The sequence below is a fragment of the Mustela nivalis genome (assembly GCF_964662115.1).
Source record: "Mustela nivalis genome assembly, chromosome: X".
Taxonomy (NCBI): Eukaryota; Metazoa; Chordata; class Mammalia; order Carnivora; family Mustelidae; genus Mustela; species Mustela nivalis.
In genome coordinates this window covers 16,204,869-16,226,200 of record NC_139040.1, presented here as the reverse complement: position 1 = coordinate 16,226,200, position 21,332 = coordinate 16,204,869, and the positions used below count along the sequence as shown (strand labels likewise).

General features: G+C 39.8%; 1 protein-coding gene across 2 annotated transcripts in view; it reads right to left on the bottom strand.

The window, feature by feature from the left end:
• Positions 1-21,332, bottom strand: part of PLAC1 (placenta enriched 1) — a 180,640-nt gene that overhangs the window by 102,717 nt on the left and 56,591 nt on the right. The window contains exon 1 of one of the 2 annotated variants that reach the window (XM_082717674.1): positions 16,346-16,406. The exons of the other annotated variant lie outside the window; for it this stretch is intronic. The gene's annotated coding sequence lies outside the window, so the exon portion shown is untranslated. Of the gene's footprint in view, positions 1-16,345; positions 16,407-21,332 lie in introns of those variants that run through there. 2 annotated transcript variants of the gene reach the window in all.

Here is a 21,332-nt window from a genome sequence, read left to right as displayed (position 1 = left end):
AAAACTGGAGTAGAAGAACAGGTAAGGTCCTTTGAGAGGAACTCAAACTTGGGCTTAAAAGCCAATTTTCCAAAACACAGGGCTCACTAGGCTGTTTCAAGTCAGGGCAGTCTGTACACATCCTCTTCGATGAGGGAAATTCACCATGTTCTACATTTGGTCCTGTGGGGGAGAGGGAGGTAGACGACAGCAGCTCTTTGGCACTCGAAAAGCTTGTGTCCCTTATCAAGGCTTGTAGCTGATGTTTTCCCCTGCCTGGTAGCTAAGGAGTCATTTTGAGACAGACATCTGTTCAGCAATCTGAAAGCCCCAGACAGAAGACGGAGACATTCATTTTCCTTTACTCATAGTGCAGAGGCCAGGGAGGACTGATTTTGTGGCAGTATTCCATCCTTGCCTGGACTGCAGCTGATCTGGAAAGAACAATCCAGGATGACACTTAGGCACTATCCAAATGGCCTTGGATTACCAAGTGAGTCCCATAAGCCAGCTAAGAGAATACTTTGGAACCTGAAATGGATGTAGGCCAAGGGGTCCTTAATCGGAGGTCTGCTGTTGATAAAATTACAATGTGGTGGAGTGGAAGAATGCTCAGCCAGGAGTCAGGACATCTGGGTTCTAGCCCACAACTAACTCACTGCATGACCTTGAGCAAATCCATCTCCTTCTCTGAGCCTCTCTGTCCTGCATCTATGCAACTAGGGGTAGAGCTAGATGAGTTCGGAGTTCCTTTCTGGCCCTGTCTTTCTATGGTTTGAAGATTAGGAAAGTTGGTGGTCAAGAGTATCTCTTGCAGGGTACAATGCCAAAGTCAGGGTATACCAAGGTGGGCAAAATTGCAGGTTTAACTTTTTATTGAAAAGTAAATAAACAAAGAAGAATGCCTTTCTCTGGCTAAACATCTCCTTTCATTTTTGCCAGCCATCTTGCTGGGCACAGGGAGGACGAGGTGAGAGAGTTTGAAATATTCAGCATGAGCCCTGTCTGCAGCTGGAAAAATTGCTTTGAGACCCAGCCCTTCTCAAGGTAGGTCAGCAGTGGTCAGCTACCCCAAGGTAAGCCAACCCTTTCATTAGTACTATAATTAAAAAAAAAAAAAAAAAACTACCTCCTTCAGGCTCCTGCAAATCATAGGCAGAAGTCAAGGGGTCTTGGTTCGAGCTCTGCATTGGTCAACTATGCAGTCAGCCATGTGCTCAGGACCAGTGCTGACCTTTCATGAGTTTGGAAAGGAGCTTAGTCTTCTCTTGGCTGCCCTCTTCCAGAGCCGTAACTACAGGCTGGTCCTCACCCCTTCTCTTCTTCAGCATGGCCAAGAGTCATGGTGTTTAGCCTTCATCTTGGAAACCAATGGGATGAATTAACCCCAATAAGAATTGGGCAGTCATTCAAGAAGAAACAATAGCCTACTCTTTCAGAGAACTTACAATCTAACAGGGAGATGAGTGCAAATCATAAAGCTTTCCCAGTGCCCCTCTGATTTTATGCCACTTTTAAGAGTGATATATCACATCCAAATGGCCAAGACTCATGAAAAAGTGCTCAACGTCACTTGGCATCAGGGAAATACAAATTAAAACCACAATGAAATACCACCTCACACCTCTCAGAATGGATAAAATTAACAAGTCAGGAAACGGCAGGTGTTGGTGAGGATGCGGAGAAAGGGGAAACCTCCTACACTGCTGGTGGGAATGCAAGCTGGAGCAGCCACTCTGGAAAACAGCATGGAGGTTCCTCAAAAAGTTGAAAACAGAGCTACCCAATGACCCAGCAATTGCCCTACTGGGTATTTACCCCAAAGACACAAATGTAGTGATCTGAAGGGGCACCTGCATACCAATGTTTATAGCAGCAATGTTCACAACAGCCAAACTATGGAAAGAGCTCAGGTGTCCAGTGACAGATGAATGGATAAAGAAGATGTGATATATATATATATATATATATATATATATATATATATATATATATATAATGCAGCCATCAAAAAATGAAATTTTGCCATTTGCAATGACATGGATGGAACTAGAGGGAGTTATGTTAAGCGAAATAAGTCAATCAGAGAAAGACAATTATCATATAATTGTGGAACTTAAGGAACACGGCAGAGGATCATAGGGAAAAGGAGGAAAAAATGAAACAAGACAAAATCAGAGAAGGAGATAAACCATAAGAGACTCTTAATCTTAGGAAATAAACTGGGAGTTGTTGGAGGGGAAGAGGGTGGCCGGGTGATGGACACTGGGGATGGTATGTGCTATGGGGAGTGCTGTGAATTGTGTTAAGACTGATGAATCACAGACCTGTACCCCTGAAATAAATAATATATGTTAATTTTAAAAATTAAAAAAATAAGAAAAAAAAGAGTGACATATCAGCAGAAAGAGATTATGAAAGGGATATTGGCATTAAGGTTCTGTCACAGATCATTCATGGGAGGAGCTAGATAGAAACCAAGTGCCAATTCAAAATCATTTGCAAAGCCCAAGGAAAATGTGTGTTATACTTTCCTCATCTGAAATCATCTGCAGAGTGACCATAAACTTCTTGTCAAATCAAAACTCTGCCTTGACCCATGTCAAGGGTAGAAGACGTCTTTCTACTTTCTTTTAGACCATCCACGGAGTCTGTCTTAGGGGGTAGATTGAAAGTTTTCTGGGAAGTTCCTTGCTCAATACACAATGTGAGATGAGAGTCTACTGTTTGCTATGGTCAGTGTGGCTACTTTGGCTAGCTAGGTTATGCCCCTTTCTTTCCTCCTACTCTTTGACCAAGAGCAATGTAGTAGAACCAGCACTGGACTTGGGTTTGTGCCTTAGTGGAATTTATTGAACCTCATTACGTTTCACTTTCCTGATCTGTACATGGAGGGAAATAATAGTTATTTACCTCACAAGTCTGAAGACTAAATGAGATAATGCATATATAAAGCACATAGTCCAGTGTCCAGCTGGCACACTGTCATTTCCCAATCCATAGTAGTTATTATTAGTGTCAGAGAGGCCTCACAGGGGGTGGGTGTGTGTGCTGTGTGGTAGCTCTGGGCACTTGGAGTAAGCCTGTGGACTACTGAAAGTCATCATGAGGAGAGAAACAGAAGACACAAAGAGAGGTGAAGGGGCTAAAGGGAAACTTCACTTGTTTCTCTGATGACCAGCCCTGACCCCAGGAAACAAGTTTAGGAGAAAAGGCTCCCACAGTCCTCTATGTAAATGTGGCCAGAGCAAACTGTTTCCCCTACTGCTTTCTGAGAGAGTGCACGACACCATGTGCTAAACCTGTTGTTTCCTCTAACTTGGACATTTTCCATTCATTTGACTCCTAGAAATTAGGACTGAGATTTGGGGGGCAAGGTTAGTAAATCCAAGAGTTTGGTCAGTCATGCTTGAGGGGGGATAGCCTTTCCTCCACTGAGCAAACGTGTAATAGACAACGCAGCAAGCATTGTCAATCCTCCTGTTCCTGCTTTGTCAAATGATGTGGCACTGTGAGATGCTCTGATATGAATCATTCAGGCAGCTGCCATACTGCGTTAACTACAGAGGAGCTGGATTCCATACAAGGTGTTCCCAAAGGTCCATTACTAAATACTCATCCAGCAGTTCTTTGAAAGGTTGCATTGGGTGACAAGGACACTAAATCCTTCTATGCACTAGAGCTCCAAGAAAGGACAACTGGAAATTACACCATGGCTTTTCTCTCTTTTCTTTCCAGAAGAGAAAATATAATTACTCACTTGGGCCATTCCCACCCTCTCCTTGATGTTTGCTGGCGTGGAATGCATTTAAATGCTTGCTCCCTTGCGTTCAAAGTCTTACACCACAATTTCTTTATGAAAACAATATGTCTTTTAAATTAATGCTAAATAAAAGTGAATAAGTCACAGGAAGATCATCCTTGTGTAAAGCATCCACAATGAAAAAAGAGTTTAATGACCTCTAACCTCCAACCTCACTTCAATCTCATGTCTTATGTTTCAAGCTACTTGGAGACCATCACTACTCAGATGTTCCACCATCATCTCCAACTTTCTGTGTCCCAGACCAAATGTTTCACCTTTGCTCCAAAGCATCTCCTCTCCCTATTTTGTTCATTTCCGCTGAGGGCACTATCATGACTCCATCATCCATGCCTAGAAACCTTGAAGTCATTCTAGATTTCTCTCTTTCCTTCATCTGCCCTTTTGCAGATGACTAAGCTTTGGTTGTCCTGCTTTATGACCTGCCTTTAAATCAGTCTTTGATTCGCCTCTGCCTCTTTGTACCCACTGCCACCATCTCAGCTCTGGTTCTTCTCACACCATGGTGGGATTCCTCGAAGAGTCCACCCATTGGTCTGATTTCATTCTATCCATCCTGTTGGCTACTAGCAGATGAGATGAAACCTGGCTTTGGCATGTCACACCTCTGCTCAAAATTCTACAGGGGTTGCCTATTGCTTATTGTATTGAGTCTAAATTAACGTATCATTCAAGAACCTTTGATTATTTGACAACGTAAATCTACTTCTCTAGCCAGGGCTCCAGCTTCATTGCCTTAGTATGAACTACAAACCACATCTATTCTTGTTTCCAGGCCTGTGTTTATTTTTGTGCCCCACTTCCATCTCCTCTACTTTTATATATCCTTCTCTCTTTGAGGGCCTATGACAAGGCCCAGTTCCTTCATCAAGCTCCCCCTGACTCATCTAGCATATATGGCTAACTTCTGTGTCTGTTACCTTCACTGTGATATTTTAGCAACTAAAATATAAATTTTATTTTATATAATTATATCAGACAATATAAATGAAAAAAGTATTGACAGAGTCAGGAAACCTGGGTGCTAGTCCTGGCCTTGCCTTTGACTAAGTATGTGACACTGGACATTGGGCAGTCACTCCCCTTCTTTGGGCCTTGGCATCCTCCTAAGTAAAATTAGAAAGGTAAACTACAATGATGTCTCTCAAATACTGGTCATTTGCACAGCACCTTCATGTTTGCTGTATTTGCAATCTGTCTCTGCTTTTATGTAATTAAATTTTTTCTGTCTTGCTTTTTCATTGAAGTACATTTTTCATTGTGGTAAAACATATATAACTTAAAATTTATCATCTTAATCACCTTTAAGTGGATAGTTCACGGACCTTAAGTACATTCACCCCCCTGTGCAATCATCACCACCATTCACCTCCAGAACACTCTCCCAAACCTTGCAAAATGCAAAGTCCATGCACATTAAACGATTCCCCATTTCCCCTTTCCCCAGCCCCTAGCAACCACCATCCCACTTTCTGTCTCTCTGAGACTACGCTATGCATCTCATATAAGTGGAATCATATAGTAATTGGTTTTTTGTGTGTCTGGCTGATGTCATTTAGCATAATGTCTTCAAGGGTTCATCCCTGTTGTAGCATGTGTCAGAATTAAGTACTTTTTTAATAAAAGGAAATGATCATATCTGTGAAATCATGGTTTTAGGGAATGGCTATTTTTTTTCTAATACACGTTAAAACAAATCTGTAACAATAAAAATAAAGTTTATGTGCTTCGGTCCCATCAGTAGTGTGTTCCCCACTCTTCACAGAACACTTGACTCAGTCATCTCTATGGGCTTCCAAGCACTAAAAATATATGGTTCATGATGGCAGTAGCTTTCAAACGTGGCTGACTATCAGAAGCCTTCAAGTGGCTTTGAGAAAAGACCTGGGCCCTATCCCAGACCCATTAAATCAGAATCTCTGGGGATGGCCTGCGATTCTATCTGTTAACGAGCTCCCAAGGCATTTGTGCTGGTCAACTGGGTTTGGAGGCATTATTCCATGACAGACTTGAAGGCAGGGTGCCAGGCCTGTGCCTCTCTCATATTTCCAAAAGCACAGTGCTGGTCACAGAGGTCAAACTCAAAAGTATCATATCAACTGATAAATTGAGAATTTCCAGAAACAGAAAAGAGGTAAGATTTTAAATTAACTTTTTCCTTTTCAGCAGTGTCCTCCCGGCAACAACTTCCTCTGTAAAACAGGAGTAATGACACCCAACCTTATGGGGGTAACCGTGACTCAAATTGGATTAACAAGTTGGAAAGCAATAGCTGTTATTATAAGCCCTGTCTTATGAGCCCAGCATCATGCCAAGGGCTGTGGAAGATAGACAAGAAGTTTAAAATATGATTCCTGTTCTCACAGAGCTCAGGATCTGCTTGAGGAAACCAAACTAACCCAGATGGAACAAGTGAGGGGCAATGACTTCCGAGCAGGGCAGAACTCAAGCACTCTGGGCAGGCTTTCATGGGTAGGACTTGAGCTGAGCCCTGAAGGAAAAACAGAGCTGAGAGAGAGACAGACAGAAGAGGCCAGAACATTCCAAGAGAAGGGAATGGCATCAGACGTGGCTGAGGCGGTTACCCATGTGGTATATTTGAGTTGGCCCAATAAGACTTGTCTCATCACACAACACCCCAAAATAACACTGGAAATTTGACTGTTTAGAATTCTGTTCCTTATGATGGCCCTTCTGGAAATGCAAACACACCTGGGCTAGTTTGTATATGACCTCACTTACACCTTAGCGTGCATTAGTTAAATCAGAATGCTTTCTCCTCAACATCTGGACAAAATGGGTGGGCTGAGGGATGGGGCTCTCATTAGTGGGGGCTCAGGGAAAGGTCATTTTGGAGCCCCGGAAACAGTTTCAGCTTGGAATCCAGAAAGCAACATGGGGGCCCAGGGAGGGCAGTAGGTATCAAGTTCTAAATTGTCAATGATGGTATCACTGTGAACACGAGGAAGGAGACAAGTCTTAACCAGAATCAATTTCAAATAACTTCTTCTATTGATGTGTTTTAGAGGCTTTTGCAAACCAGGCTAACATGCAGATTTCTATCAGAAAAGCATCGAGCTTCCACACTGAACAAATGCAGATTTGTACAGATGGGTTTTTTCATTTGATGGGTGTTTGGGAAGATGAACTGTGACAGGCATGGAGATGTGGTTCTTTGGAATCAGGCCTGTAACAGGCTTTCTTGTTTCATCACACCCAGGCTCTCCCTCCCAGTCCCTTACAGTTTGACTCCTGGGCTTGACCTCAGGTTGGAAAAAAGTTCCCTTTGCAAAGACTGTATTTTTTTTCTCCCAGAGTCTGCTGCTCTCAGCAGAGCTGGTTTCTTAAATAGTTGTGATTAAACACAGAGGTTCTTTTTCTTCATTCTCTGGGCTATGAGGAAGCTGGTCTCCCCCATAGGGCAGCACTTGGGGCATCTCTTCCTGGCCAGCTCTCCATTCTCTGAAGCCATTACACCAGTTAGTCCAGCCAGCCAGCCTTTGTTTGGCTTGGAAGGTTCCAACTAACTTAAGCAAAGACATTTAGAAAAATGTTTTAAAAACTTGAATCTGGGGCTTTAGGAATGAGCTTAGGAAAGTGAAGCCTGTCCACCTTTCTCTAACTGTACTATTTCCCTCACAGAGCCAGTACACATCCTACTTGTGGGACACTTTGTTTTTCCTACTCCAGTTAGGTATGTCCATAATCAATCACTGTTAATTCAAATTATTCCTTCAGAGCCCACATTGTGCTAAGCTCTGTGTGGGAAGGAGGAAGTAAAAGGCAAGGCTCTATCTTCAGAGAAAAGATAGCCTCTCTCTACACAACACACAAGCACAAAACATAGTTAGCACCCAAGATGAGACAGTAGATGGTTAAGGTCAAAATCACTGCAGGGGAAGGGCAATCAGTGTCAACAGAATTTGGAAACGGAAGAGTGAAATCCAGGAGAGGAAGCAGTCTAGTAAGGTTTCCAAGAGGAAGTGGCTATGAGCTGGACTTTGACAGCTGAGCTACATTTGGAAAGTATATTTCACTAAATTTTATCATCCTACCACTCTTGCATGAAAAATCTCAAACAATTCCTCGAGAACTATAGCCTGGCATTCAAGGCCTTTGATCATATGGCCCCACCTCCCCTTCTTCCCTCTCCAACAGTAATTCCTAATGTTCTGCTACACAGAATTCCTTACCTACCTCCATTCATAGCTGGTTTCTTGAGCATCCTCCCTTGTCCACACCTTGGTTTTCTCTGTATTCCACCTTCGCTCCTTCCCTCCCTTCCAATTCCTCAATGTCATCCATTCCTTGTCAAGTTAAAAAATCAGTTTACCTTTGACCCATCCCTGCAACATACGTCCAGTTATGTCTCCCTCCCCTGAAATTCCTCAGCACAGAAGTCATGTCTCTCCCATGTCATATACCACATATAAACCACTTGCTACAACAGTTAACAGTAGCATATTATGGGATGCAGCAAAGGTAATTCTAGAGGGAATTCATAGTGATTTATTCCTACATTAAGAAAAAAGAAAAGCTCAAATAAACAATCTTACTTTACACCTCAAGGAACTAGAAAAAGAAGAACAAACTAAGTGCAAAGGTAGCAGGAGGAAGGAAATAATGAAGATCAGAACAGAAATAAATGAAATAAAGACTAAAAAGACAAGAGAAAAGATCTACGAAATTAAGAGCTGGTTTTTAAAAAGATAAATACAACAGACAAACCTTTAATTAGATTTACCAAGAAAAAGGAGAAATGACTCAAATAAATAAGATTATAAATGAAAGAGGAAACACTAGAAATGATACCACAGAAATGCAAAGGATGATAAAAGACTACAATGGATAATGATTTGACAACAAACTGGACAACCTAGAAGAAATAAATAAATAAATTCCTAGAAATATACAACCTACAAAGACTGAATCATAAGGAAAGAGAAAATTTGAAGAGATCAATTACTAGTTAAGGAATCAATAATGAAAAACCTTCCAACAAAGAAAACTCCAGGACCAAGTGTTAGGGGTGAATTCTACCAAAAGTTTAAAGAACTAATACCAATCCTTTTCAAACTCTTCCAAAAAACAAAAGAAGAAGGAATACTCTAGACTCATTTTATGAGGTCAGCATAATCCTGATGCTAAAACCAGACAAAGACACTAGAGGGAAAAAAATTACAGGCCAATATTCCTGATGAACATAAATGTAAAAATCCTCAACAAAGTATTAGCAAACTGAATTCAACAGTACATTTAAAGGATAATACACCATGAACAAGTGGGATTTATTCTAGGGATACAAGGATGGCTCAACATCCACAAATAAATAAATGCAATACACCACATTAAGAAAATGAAGGATAAAAATCATATGATAATCTCAACAGATGCAGAAAAAGAATTTGACAAAATTTAACATCCATTTATGATAAAAAAAAAAAACCTCTTAAAAAAAAACAGGTATAGGGACACTTGGGTAGCTCAGTCGGTTAAGCATCTGCCTTCAGTTCAGGTCATGATCCTAGGGTCCTGGGATTGAGTCCTGTTTCAGGCTCCTTGGTCAATAGGGAGCCTGGTTCTCCTTCTCCCTGCTGTTCCCCCTAATTGTGCTCTCTCTCTTTCTCTGACAAACACATAAATAAAATCTTAAAAAAAAAAAAACAGGTATAGAGGGAATGTACCTAAACATAATAAAGGTCATATATGACAAGCCCACAGCTAACATCATATTCTATGTAAAACACTGAAAATTTTTCCTCTGTGATCAGGAACAAGATGAAGATTCCCAACTCTCATCACTTTTATTCATCAATGTACTGGAAGTCCTAGCCAGACCAATTAAGCAAGAAAAAGAAATAAAAGGCATCTAAAAAAGAGGAAGTCAGACTGTCTCTATTTACAGATGACATGATATTATACATGGAAAACCCAAAGACTCTACAAGGAAACTGTTAGAACTAATGAACAAATTCAGTAAAGTTGCAAGATACAAAATCAATATTCAAAATCAGTTGCATTTCTATATACTAATAATGAACTATCAGAAAGAGAAATTGATAAAAGAATCCTGCTTGCAATTGCACCAAAAAGAATAATATAGGGGCACCTGGGTGGCTCAGTGGGTTAAGCCTCTGCCTTCGGCTCAGGTCATGATCCCAGGGGCCTGGGATCGAGTCCCACATTGGGCTCTCTGCTCAGCAGGGAGCCTGCTTCTCCTCATCTCTCTCTCTGTCTGTCTCTCTGCCTATTTGTGATCTCTCTCGGTCAAATAAATAAATAAAATCTTAAAAAAAAAATAATATACATAGAAATAAATTTAACAAAGGTGGTGAAAGATCTGTATACTGAAAACTATGACACTGATTGAAAGTAACTGAAGACACAACTAAAAAGATATTCTGTGCTTACAGATAAGAAAAATTAATACTGCTAAAATGTCCATACTACACAAAGCAATCTATAGACTCAGTGAAATTCCTATCACAATTCTGCTGGCATTTTTCACAGAAATAAAATAAAACAATCTTAAAATCTGTATGAAGCCACTAAAGACCCTGAAAAGCCAAGTCAAGTTTGAGAAAAAAGAATAAAGTTGGAGGCATCACACTTCCTGATTCCACACTATGTTACATAGCTATAGTTATCAGGATAGTATGGGCTCTTCCTCAGTGCTGCCTGCAGAGATGGCAGCCATCACCTACATGGCTTCATGGCTGCCCCCAGACCTCTGTGAAGCCCAAGATCATTAAAAAGAGGATCAAGAAATTCATCGGGCACCAGTCAGATTGATATGTCAAAATAAAGCACAACTGGTAGAAACTCAGAGGCATTGACAATAGGGTGTGCAGAAGATGGGTATCAAGGGCCAGAGCTTGACACCCAACTTTTGGTTATTGGAGCAATAAGAAAACAAAGGATATGCTGCCCGGTGCCTTCCGGAAGTTCCTAGGCAACAATGTCAAGGAGTTTGGAGAGCTGCTGATGCGCAACAAATCTTAGTTACCTCACAGTGTCTAAGAATCACAAAGCCATTGTGGAAAGAGCAGCCCAGCTGGCCATCAGAGTACCCAAACCCAATGCGAGCCTGTGCAGTAAAGAAAATGAATAGATAGACAGCTTATGTACACACTGCCTTTGTGTGAATAAAACAATAAAATTACCAAAAAAACAAAAACAAAAACAAAAACAAACCCCACGCCAGTATGGTATTAGCATTAAAACAGACATATAGATCAAAGGAAGAGAATAGAGAACCCAGTAGTAAACTGATACACATATGGTCAATTAATTTATGACAAAGGAGCCAAAAATACACATCAGGGAAAGGATAGTTTCTTCAAAAAATGGTGTTAGGAAAACTGGACAGCCACATGCAAAAGAATGAAACTGGACCCTTATACCATACACAAGAATCAACTCAAAATTAAAGACTTGAGCATAAGACCCAAAGCCTTAAAACTCCTAGAAGAAAACAGAAAAAGTTCCTTGACAATGGTCTTGGTAATTAATGGTTTTTTTTGGATTTGACACCCAAAGCAAAGGCAACAAGAGCAAAAATAGGTAAGTGGGACTACACCAAACTGAAAAGCTTTTGCACAGCAAAGGAAGCCATCAACAAAATGAAAATGCAACCTACTGAATGAGAGAAAAAGTTTTTAAATCGTATCTGATAAGGTTAATAACTAATGTATAAAAAGTACTCATACAACTCTATAGAAAAAAATCTGATTTAAAAAAACAGGCAGAGCAACTGAATAGACATTTTCCCAAAGAAGACATACACATGGCCCAATAGGCACATGAGAAGGTGCTCAACCTCACTCATCATCAGGGAAATGCAAATCAAAACCATAATCAGATATCACCTCACACATGTTAGAATAGCTATTATCAAAGAGATAAGAGATAACAAGTGTTGGCAAGGACAGAGAGCCAAGAGAACCCTTGTGCACTGTTAATAGAAATGTAAATTGATACAGCCACTCTGGAAAACAGTATGCAGCTTCCTCAAAAAATTATAAACAGAACTACCATATGACCCAGCAATCCCACTTCTGGTCATATAGCTAAAAGAAATAAAAACAGGATATCGAAGAGCTGTCTGCACTCCCATGTTCACTGCAGCATGATTCACAATAGCCAAGATATGAAAACAGCCTAAGTATTCACTGGTGGATGAATGAATAAAGAAAAAATATATATATAATCACATTTTCTTTACATACATATATTATATATATATTTCCTATGTATATAGTGTGTGTGTATATATATACATAATAAATATATACAAAGGGAAAATATATATACATACACACAATGTGATACACACAATGGAATATTATTCATCCATGAGAAAGGAGAAAAATCCTGCCATTTGTGACAACATGGATGGACCTCGAGGGCTTTACGCTAAGTAAAATAAGCCAAATAAAGACAAATACTACACGGTATCACTTAATATGTGGAATCTTAAAAAGAAAGTCAAACCCTTAGGAACAGAGAGTAGAAAAGGGATTGCGAAGAGCTGGGGGCAGTGGGAGAAATAGGGAGAGGCTGGTGAAAGGTTATGAAGTTTCGGCCATGAGATGAATAAGAGCGGATAATGTGAAACATGGTGACTGTAGTTGATAACCACTGTACTAGATAATTGAAATTGGGTAAGAAAGTCAAATTTAAATGTTCTACCAAAAAAAGATGAATATCTGAGATAATAGATATGTTGATTAACTAGATGATGGGAATCTTTACACTGTATATGTATATCAAACCGCTGTGATGTATACTTTAGATATCTTACAATTTGGGACCCCTGGCTGGCTCAGTCTGTTAAGTATCTGACTCAGTTTCAGCTCAGGTCGTTATCTCAGGGTCATGAGATAGAGCCTCACATCAGGCTCCACACTCAGCGTCAAGTCTGCTTGAGATTCTCTCCCTCTCCCTCTGTTCCCCCAGCACCCTGCACACACTCTCTCTCTTTCAAAAATAAATAAATAAATATCTTGTGATTTTACTTGTCAATTATACCTCAACATAACTGAAAAAAAAATAAAAGCAATTACACACACACACACACACACACACGTGTTAAGCATTATTAAGGATTTTATGTTACTAGATAGTAGGTGAAACATTTTGTGAGATTGCATTCGATTGACAGAATGATCTTGTCTGGAAGATGCAATTATTATTTTCACTTTATGGATGCTTAGTGGGGTTCACTTGGTCAAGGTCATACAATTAGTAAGTCGTTAAGTTTACCTCCTCATGGCCTCTCCTATCTGGGTACATAGGTATAGAGAGGTACAGTATGAGCAAGCCAACTTATATGTATCCATCTATATTTAGAAACTTTGAGAGAGAGGGTGGAGAGGAGGAGAGAGGGAGAATGCAGCTGAAATTGTGTGGGTAATTCTATCCATCATAAGACAGAACTTTCTCATATTTGCCTTGATTCCCCAACTGGTATGAAAATGCCATGTGAGTAAAGACTGTGTCCTAAACTTTTTTATATTCCTTCAAAGTGCTTAGCACAGCCACTTGAAAATAATAGGAGCTGAACAAGTCAATGTCAAAGATTATTCATTAGACATGTTAATTTTCATAGCAAGTTTAAGATTACTGAGATATCCTTTCAAGCTACCCACAAAATGGAAGGGAAGATTTGTACTATCACGTATACCCCATGACTTGTTGGCATCCTCCGTACTATTTCTAGAAATAGAATCTGTCTGTTCCCATCCCTAGCTGGATCAACTGAGCACCTGGCAATTTCCTATTGATGCCCGTTCAGCTGTCACCTTCCAGCTCCTGGTTCTGTTTGCTCAATGTGTCTTCTAGAGTAAGCCTGACTATTTTGGGTCTGAGCTACAGCTGTCAGCGTTTCAGGCGTACCTCACGTATTTCTAGAATTAGGTGGAAATACTTGAAGACTGAAAAAGGAACTATAATGTTCTGAGTATGAAGGAAATATTTAGGCAAGTATCAACTGGCAGCACATAAGGCTAACTAAGAAGAATTGAGTCGCTGGTGATAAAATGAGATGAGAACAACACAGCCAAGCCATCTTGGGTTACTTGCATTTTAGTAGCATGGGGTGAGTTACCAAACTATTTCTGTTATTTTTATTAGCATGTGATTAAGGAATTGACCAAATGTGAGACTGTTTGCTATAAATGTGGAATGATAGACGGAACACATTTGCTTTGCTTTGCTCTACCAGAGAATTATAATTCCTTAATTTAAAAAAGTCATTCTGATTATACATATATCCTAGTCATGCTTTGTGAGTTGAGTTGTACCTCTTGACCTCATTCTTTTTAATTCATGGTAATAATTTCTGCTCTCCAATCTGATAGAGTAATACTGATCTAGAGCAATTACACCGTGATGCTGTACCAAATTATTAAGATATGATTAGTTCTCTTGGAGGGAGGCCCAGGAGAAGTAGGGAGTCGATTTTATGCATGGCTAGGTACCAAGGCAAGACGAAGGTGATAGAGATTTCTTCACCTTCTGAGATCAAATTATTTGGTGATTTAATATAGGCCAGGATGATCATCTCTTCTCATACAATTAACAGTTATTTTGTATTCCATAATCCAAGGGTGTGTCAGCAGGAGGGGTGTCAAATCCATCTTCAATTTTGCCTTTTAAGAATTTTGCCTTTTATTTCAATGTTTAAGGGTAAACACTGTTTACCCCTACAGTTTCAATGTTTAAGGGTAAAAAAGCCTCCAAAACACAGGGGGCACCTGGGTGGCTCAGTTGGTTAAGCCTCTGACTCTTGATTTCAGCTCAAGTCAAGATCTCATGGTCGTGGGACCCAGCCCCACGTAGGGCTGCCCCCTCAGCTGAGGGAGCCTGCTTCTCTCCCTCTCCCACGGCCCCTACCCATGCTTGCACACACTCACCAAATAAGTAAATAAATAAATAGAATCTTTAAAAAAACCCTCTCCAATACAGTTAACAATTTATTACACATGTGTGAAAACTTTCAAAAATATACTTTTGAGGGGCATCTGGCTGGCTCAGTTGGTGAAGCGTGTGACCCTTGATCCTGGGGTTGTGAGTTCAAGCTTCACGCTGGGGGTTGAGACTACTTAAAAATAAAAATCTTCAAAATCAATAAATAAAATCTTTAAAAAAAGAAGTTTGCCTTTTCACAATTTTGCTTTTGAAATGTCCAATGGAAAAAACAAAACGTTAAAAGTAACTCACAAACCCTCTGTCATTGAGATCCTCCAGATAAAAGCTATTAGTGGAATGACATAAAAGCTCTGGAGTTGAAGGAGGAAGTGATTGTGGTGCCAGTGAAAAACCAGAGGCTCAATCCTTGGAAGGATCAATTAGCTTTACTTTCTGCCTGTTTTTACAGACTGCTTCCCAGGTGATTCTGATGAAGGTGGTCCAGGGACCATGCTTTGAGAAACAGTACCTTAGAAACTAAACATAGTCCCGTCCATGGTCCAAAGGTGATTAAAATCTTAAGAGTCACTGCCTTTAAATTCTTTGGAAATTTTGCTTTTCATGGGAATATGTGCCTTTCTGATAGTGCTGATCCTGCTTCCTTCTAGCCAATAAATTACTGATGTAGAGATCACTGGATTAAATCATGTATTGGAGAGGTTGAAAACTTAAAATTTCAGCTCCAGTATTAATTTGCCATCTAAATTTGACTTAATAAGTTAGTTATTTCCCCTTCTGTAAGTTGAAAGTCCATCTAAGAAACATCTGGTAAATTTTGGATGAAAAACACTGAGAAAATGCTTGTATCACAAGATGAGTTTTTTCTCTACCTAGGGCTGCCAGATTTTACAAAAAGAAAGAAAGAAAGAAAGAAAGAAAGAAAGAAAGAAAGAAAGAAAGAAAGAAAGAAAGAAAGAAAGAAAACTGAATTACAGATAAAGGATGAGTAATTTTTTGGCGTAAGTCTGTCCCGTGCCCGTGCACTATCTGGGATATACTTATCCTGGAAATTCATTGGTTATCTGAAATTCAGACTTAACTGGGCATGCTGTATTTTATCTGGCAACCCTATCTCTACCACCACCCTTTTCCTGGAGCCTGCACTTTCCAAGACTTGGGCAACAGAAGAGAGCATTTTGTAACTCAAGGCCAGGAAGGAAATGAGCACTCATTTAGCATAACACAGTAGAGGAGGAAGGCTAGCAGGAGATTAAACTTCCACGTTGGAGAAATCTAGGTATATTCTGGTGATGGGGAGCAAGAGGCTGATGTGGGGGAATGGAGGGGAGGACAGAGCATGGCTGGGCAAACACACACATGGAATTCCAAAGGAGGTCTAATCAGTTATTCAAGAAACATAATCCAACTTGCTTCTCTTGCAGCCTCAGAAAAAACAGAGAACCAAGGACTTCTTCAAACACAAGGCTTTCGTCATTTTTCCACTGCCACTACCAAAGGGAATGAGGTATTTCTATAGCAAGCAGCACAATCTTGGAACCACAGTGTGGCTTTTTTATTAACTCCTATATCCATCCACAATTGTGAGTCAAGAATTTAGATTGCAAAACTCACTGTGCTCTCTGGTTCCACAGGCTCCTTTCCCCCCAGGCCAGGTTTTGCAAGGGGTTCCCAGCTTCGTGTGCTACGCTGCTCTGCTCTGAAAAACCCAGCTTTGCTCCTTGCTTTCCTGCAAGGCGCAAGTCTTTCTTCCCTGCGGCTCCTGTCAGTCTTCACCTCCTAGTTCACTTTTCCTGCCTCCAGCTCTCCAAGAGCCAACATATCTCTCTGCTATCATTCTGATCTTCCTGCCCAAATATGGATTTACAATGGCAAGGCAACTGCTTTGCTCTGAATTCAGCCAAACAGGGGTACTTCGAGGTCACAGGTAACTGACGAGGGTGGAGGTGGTTTCAAAAATTAAAAGAATTTTCTTCCAGATAAAAAGAATGTATGCTCATTGTAAAAGAATCCAAACAAAATGTAAAACAAAGGAAAATAATATACCCTTAATCACAAGACCTGGAGATGACCACTCGAACATTTTGGGGAGCATTTTTCAATATTCATTTGTTCATTCATTCTTTCAAAAAAAACATTTATTAGTGCCTGCTACCTGCTAAAACACTGTTTTAGACACATGGGGTGATCAGTAAACAAAGCAGAAAAACAAAACTACGTATGTGTCCCTATTTACACACAAACACACAAACACATTCACACATACAATTTTACATTAATGGGCACATACTATATATGCTATTTTGTAACCTGTTCTTGTGTGGAAAAATGGGCCATATGCCTCCCTATATGTCAGTGAGTACTGATTTATGTCATCCTTTTAATGTTTGCCTAGTATATTCTAGAGGATATATCCACCACAATTTATTTAATCATCTCCCTACAGATAATCATTTCTAATTTCTGCTATTATAAAAATATAATGTGATGAGTATACTTGTACATGTATATCTCTACATACTTGTACAATTATCTCAGTAGGATAAATTCCTTGTTTTACTCCTATCTTGCTGGCCATTTCTTCTGTCTCTTTCGCTATCTTCCCCTTCTCTGCTTGACCTCTAAATGTTAAAGTCCTTAGCCCTCTTTTCTAGCTCATACAATCCCATGGCTTTAAACAGTATCCATAAGCTGTTTCGATCTACCATTTTGACATCTCCTCTTGAGCTCTAGACTCTTATTCAATGGCCTTTTTAGAATATCCACTTGTATGTCTGGCATTGAACCTCAAATTTAATGTAACCCAAAGAACACCCTTCATTTTGTCCCCCAAATATATTCTTATCTTGGTGTTCTATACTTCACAAAATGGCATCACCATCCATGTGGTTATTCGGGCCCCAAACAATGCATCAATTTAATTTCTCCTCTTTTCTTTACCCTCAGCCCCCGCTCAAATGTTTTGGAGTCTATCTCAAAAATTCAGTTCAAATCTGTCCCTTTCTCTCTATATTTGCTACATTTATTTGCTACCATCTTAATCCAGGCCACTCTAGCTCCTCACTCAGGCTACCTCATTAACCTTCTCACTGGTCTTTCAGTTTCCCCTGTTGCCCTCCCACAGTCCTTCTTTACATAGTAGCCAAAGATCTATAATAATCATACTTAATGGGCACTTGGGTGGCTTAGTCTGGTGAGCATCTGACCCTTGATTTCTGCTCAGGTAATGATCTCAGGGTGGTGAGATCCACCCCTGTGTTGGGCTCCATGCTCAGCAGAGAGTCTACTGAGGATTCTCTCTCTCTCTCTCAAAAATAAATAAATCTTAAAAAAGATAATCATACTTAATGATAAAAGAACATAAGCATTTACTTGAAAACTCAGAAAAAAGAAGATGAGGATGCCTGTCATTACTGCTTGTGTTTGACATTGTAATCAAAGACCCAGCAAACACAATAGTATATGAAAAAGAAATAAGATCTATAAGGATTGGAAAGAAAGACACAATGATCATATTTGCAGATGATATAGTTGTCAATATATAAAATAAAATAAGATTTATAAGCCATTAAAACTGAGAGATTCAAAAAGGGTGATAGATATAGTAATATGAAAAATCAGTCTCATTTCAATATACCAGAAACAGGGATGCCTGGGTGGTTCAGATGGTTAAGCATCTGCTTACTGCTTTGGTCATGATCCCAGTGTCCTGGGATCGAGTCCTATATAAGTCTCCCTGCTCAATGGGGAGCCTGCTTCTCCCTCTGCCTGCTGCTCCCCCTGCTTGTGCTTGTGCTTTCTCTTTTTCTGACAAATAAATAAATAAAATCTTTAAAAATATGTAATATCTATATCTACACACACACACACACACACACACACACACACACACATACCAGAAACAATCAGGATATGTAATTTTTTAAAAAAGGAATGATACTAATCAAAATATTTATTTTTAGCAAGGATCTAAAAATACATATACACAAAATTTGTGTAAGAACTTTATGAAAAATTTTGGAAGTCATAAAATATGACCTTGTACTTCCAGTTGCAGGACAAGATGATGTAGAAGTACTTTTCCCTATCCGTACCATTATGTATAGGTAAAAACTTCATGTTACATAGAAAACAAACTTTGGAAGACTCTGATAGGTGGAGAGAAAACTCAGGCAGACTGGCTAAGGGCCTTGGCGACTGATGAGAAATGTTAGTAAGTTCCTTCTGTTTTATTTTGGCCTCATCTACCCCATACTAGGTGCTAGAGAAACTGGTAACCCCAAAACACAAAGAAGGACAGACCCAAAAAAGTCCCAACAAAAGCCTGCTCTCTCTAGCCGAAGTACCAGCAAAAGAGAAATGCAGTAGGATAGAAAACTTTTAACAATAAGTGTTCTCTAGTCCAGCTAAATACACACAGGAAAAAAAAGTGATCCCACTCCCACTCATGCCAGCAAATGCAGAGTGGACAGCTTGGACTTCATCCTCCCCAGACTATAAAGAGGCATCTGGGGTGTTGTCAGAGAGGGCTGAGTGGGAAGCCAGGACTGTAACAAGGTCCCTCCTCCCATGGTGAAACTGGCAACTATGTGGAGAGCCTACACTTCTACCTCCACCTGGCCATCATGAGGTTATACCTCTTCTTCCTCCACTGAACACTGTCAGAGAAGGCCTGCTGAAACCAAAGATTTCAACAATATAAGTCCGATAATAAAATATACCCAAGGGGTGCCTGGGTGGCTCACTGGGTTAGGCCACTGCCTTTGGCTCAGGTCATGATCTCAGGGTCCTGGGATCAAGCCCCACATCAGGGTCTCTGCTCATCAGGGAGCCTGCTTCCCCCCCACCCCCACCTGCCTCTCTGCCTACTTGTGATCTCTCTCTCTCATGTCAAATAAATAAAATCTTAAAAAAATAAGATATACCTGGGGCGCCTGGGTGGCTCAGTGGTTAAGCCGCTGCCTTCGGCTCAGGTCATGATCTCAGGGTCCTGGGATCGAGTCCCGCATCGGGCTCTCTGCTCGGCAGGGAGCCTGCTTCCTCCTCTCTCTCTCTCTGCCTGCCTCTCTGCCTACTTGTGATTTCTCTCTGTCAAATAAATAAATAAAATCTTTAAAAAAAATAAGATATACCCAAATATCAAAATGATTGGCAAGAACCAGGAAAACTTTAACATGAATGAGAAAAAATAATCAATGACACCAAGACTGAGATGACAGAGCCATTAGAATTACCTGACAAAGATTTTAAGGCAGCCATCATAAAAATGTTTGAGCCAGTAATTACAAATATAAAAAGAAAGGGTAAAACACTCTTAGCAAAGAAATAGAAGATATAAAGTAGAGCCAAATGGAAATTTCGGAACTAAGAAAGCAAAATAACTACAATAAAAAACTCAATGGATGAGCTGAAAAAAACAAAAAATAAAAAATCAATGGATGGGCTCAATAGAGGAACGGAAGAGACAGAAAAAAGAAGTAGCAAACTTGAAGATTAAAAAATGAAAATTACTGAGGATGAACAACAGAGAAAGTAGAAGAAAGAAATATGATCAGAACCTTAAGAACCTACGGGATCATATCAAAGGATATAGTATTCATGGCATCAGAATCCCAGAAGAGAAAGAAAGCAGGACTGAAAAAGTAATCAAAGAAATACTGGCTGAAAAATTTTCAAATTTGGCAAAAGACATAAACCTACAGACTCAAGAAGCTTGGGGGATCCCAAAGAGGATAAACCCAAAGGAATCCAGGCTGAGACACATGGTCAAACTTCTGAAAACTAAAAACAAAGAAAAAGTCTTGAAAGAGTCAGAGAGAAATGATACTTTTACCTATCAGGGAAAAACAATTCCAGTGACAGTGGGTTTCTCTTCAGAATCTGTGGAGGTCACATGAAGTGGCAATAATGTTTTTCAAGTGCTGGAAGAAAAAAAACACCAACACGGACTTCTCCATCCAGCAAAAATATCCTTCGGAATTGAAGGGGAAATCAAGACATCCTCAGAAGAAGGAAAATTAAAAGAATTTGCCACTAGTACACCAACACTTTAAGAATGAGTAAAGGAAGTTCTCCAAAAAGAAAGAAAAAAAATTTTTTTTAAAAAAAAGGGATCTTAGAACATCAGGAAGTAAGGAGAAACAAAGAAAAAGCAAAAAATAAGGGTAAATACAAGAGGCTTTCCTTCTTCTTTTGAGTTTTCTAAATTGTTCGCTGGTTGAATAAAAAAAATAAAACATTGTCTAATATGTTTATCAATGTATATGGAGGAAATATTTTTTAAAGATTTTATTTATGTATAAATAAATAGAGAGTGACAGAGAGAGAGTGAGCATGAGCAGGGGGAGGGGCAAAGGGAGAGGGAGAGGCAGGCTCCCCACTGAGCTCAATCCCTCAAGCACTTGGGGCTCAATCCCAGGACCCTGAGATCATGACCTGAGCTGAAATCAGACCCTTAACCAACTAAGCGACCCAAGTGCACCTATAGAGGAAATATTTAAGACAATTATATTACAAACTGGGGAGGAAGTAAAGGGATGGAAAGGAAGGCAAATTTTTCACATTTTGCTTTACTAGGTAAAAATGACATCAGTTAGTATAG